The following is a 3,032-nucleotide window of genomic DNA, read 5'->3' as shown; positions in this document are numbered from 1 at the left end:
CCCCCCCGGGTAGGACCAGGCCCAAGGGAGAAGACTAAAGATCTTAAAAGGCTTGTAAGCTGGGTTTGGACGTCCGTCCCCATGCCCCCAAAAAAGGGTGTCGGTTTCAATTTCCCGTTTCAAAAGGCACATGCCCGGGTTGTGGGGCTCTCAAAGCCTGGGGGAGGGGGGCTGTCCCAGGAGGCAGCTGATTGATGCTGCACTTCACGTTGATGTTTCTCTCTCTCTGTCCCTCTCCCTTCCTCTCGTTCTAAAAATCAATAAATTATATATTTTTAAAAGACTGGGAGACTGTTCCGTCCACGCGCTCCCACAGAGGGCCCTCCCACCTGATTCAGGCTCTCCAGCAGTGGGTCTCAACTGGGGCGCTTTTGATGTCTCCTCCAGGGCATAGGGGGCGATGTCTGTGGACATTTGTGGCTGTGCAGGAGGGGGGTGCCACTGGCATTTGGTGGGTAGAGGCCAGGGATGCTGAGTATCATCCTACAATGCACAGGACAGCTCCCTGCCAACAAAGAATCATCCCGCCCCCAAATGTCAACAGTGCTGTGGTTCAGAAACCCTGCCCTGTGTCATGCGCCTCCTCTCCTCCCATCTTCCCTCAATCCCATTTCCCCCTTCTCCCAGGACAAGCAGCAGGTTCCAAAGGAGACTCCTGGAGTACCGGGGACTTTGGCACAATAACACACATGAACGCTCAGCCTCGCTTCCTTATCATGAAGAAGTAAAGTCTAAGATCGGGCCTGAGCCCGTGTTTCATGGAACCCCTTTCCTCTCTTCCCCACAGCTGCTTTTGGAGGGGGAGATTTGCCCAATTTTGTTTTCTACAAGGTGTCTGCTATGGGTGAGGCTGGTGGGCAGGGAGAGGGAATAAAGGGGTCTTCCCACTTTAGGCACATTCTAAGTACAGGGCACCATGGAACGAAAACCTGATCTGTGCAGCTCTTCCCAGTGTGGGACAGACTAGACCGTGAATACCCCCCTACATGAAAAGAGGAAAACATTTAAGAATCAATTTACAACTCAGTTGGCGTGGCTCCGTGGCTGAGTATCCACCTATGAACCAGGAGATCACGGTTCGAATCCTGGTCAGGGCACATGCCTGGGTTGCCGGCTCGATCCCCAGTGTGGGGTGTGCAGGAGGCAGCCTATCAGTGATTCTCTCTCATCATTGATGTTTCTCTCTCTCTCTCTCTCTCCCTTTCTCTCTGAAATCTCTCTGAAATCAATAAAAATATTTTTTTAAAAAAGAAACAATTTACAGCCTTGGCTGGTTGCTCAGTGGTTAGAGCATTGGCCCGCAGACTGAAGGGTCTCGGGTTCAATTCTGGTCAAGGGCATGTACCTCGGTAAAAGGCTCAATCCCCAGCCCCAGCCGGGGCACATGCAGGAAGCAGCCCATCGATGTGTCTCTCCCCCTTCAGTGTTTCTCTCTGTCTCTCCCCTCCCTTTCACTCTCTCTAAAAAATCAATGGAAAAAGTATCCTCCGACGAGGATTAAAAAAAAAAAAGAATCAATTTACAGATTGCCTGTCAACAGATACAAGAGAGGGAGACACCGAGAGCTCAGGTGTGCAGAGTATTTGCCAACAGAAAGGAAGCCAAGGGGAGATGATAGCAGCCGGCGGCAGATCCAGGGAACAGAAGCCACCGGCACGCGCCTCTCCCGGAGCTCAGCGTGTGAAGAAGGACTCCTGTGTCAGAACTGGCTGGAGTAGAGAGCACACCCAGGGCCCCGAACATGACACCTGCCTTGGCCATTAGAACATTTCACGGAGTCCCAACTCTCTTGTTTTAGGATTTTCCCCAGGTCACCGAACTTGGCCTCCTTTTTCTTTCCCCTGGTCTTCCCACAGGCTGAGCTGGCCCACCTTTTCGGCTGGAATATGTGTTCCTCTTAGGGAACCTTTGGCCACATCAGCAATGGAAGTGCACGTGGGAGGTGTAATCCTTACCCTCTTAGCTCAGAGCCCTGCCTGCAGGCACGTGTGTGCTCCCCAGAGATTTCACAGGGAGAGCTGGAACGCACTCTTTCCCAATAAAACAAGGGACTGGCGATTGCACCTGCAAGAGATGAGTGCTCTCGGAATCCTTCAGGGATGCTAGGCGTAGAGCCGAAAGCAGGCTGGTGTTACGTTCCTGAAAGGAGGAGCGTGAGGCGGGAAACTCAAAATCGTAGGCTCTCTTCTGTGACAGAGAAAGCAGCCACTTTTATGTAATGGCCACGGTCTCCCAGGCAACCCTACTCTCGGGAGTTAGTCTTTTTATGTGTCTAACTCCGGGTGTCCTCATTACAGATGCCCAAGCCCCATCCTAAGCCTCTGCTATAGGTACCTAAAGTCTAGATGCCAATGGACCACCCCTGTATGGGAAAATGCCACCCTGAACCGAATCCTATTCAGAAGAGCTCATTAGAGACTTGGCAAGAATGGGAACACCAGGAGAAAGTGACTATGACGTGGCTGAGAGATAAGCACAGTCGGACACAGACCTTCCTTAGACATGGAGAAGGCAGACTTCCAAGAGGTCAGATAAAAGAGATTCAGGATTCTGTGGATAGCAACTCTAAAAGGCAGGTCAACTCAAGAAAAATGGGAGGCTCTTCCTTAACTGGCGATGACCTTGGCAGCCCTCCTGGATTATGATGCACTTGACCCTGGTCCTATCTCAGTGGAACATTAGACCCGAAGGCCATCCCAAGCTCATAAATAGGGATAATGAGTAACAAGAGCAGAAGAAGGACGGTTGGGAGCTGGTTGGCATATAGGGCATGCAGTGAGTCTGGGCAGTGATTCAGGAGTCAAACTGAGTGAAAGGGTGTTGGAATCTGCTTTTTGTGGAGACACCTGCAGAGGGTGGGGGTGGCCTAATAAGTCAAATGGTCCAGGCCAGTCCAGGCACACTGTAGAGGGGATTCAGGCCTTGGGTGGGATATTGGATTGCACGGCCTCTGAGGTCTCCTAGATTCTGTGGATTCTGCTTTTACTTTTTTAAAAAATATTTTTTATTGATTTCAGAGAGGAAGGAAGAGG

The sequence above is a fragment of the Myotis lucifugus genome, unplaced genomic scaffold (assembly GCF_000147115.1).
Source record: "Myotis lucifugus unplaced genomic scaffold, Myoluc2.0 scaffold_287, whole genome shotgun sequence".
Taxonomy (NCBI): domain Eukaryota; kingdom Metazoa; phylum Chordata; class Mammalia; order Chiroptera; family Vespertilionidae; genus Myotis; species Myotis lucifugus.
The sequence above is the reverse complement of the archived record's forward strand: the minus strand, read 5'-3'. Positions refer to the sequence as shown.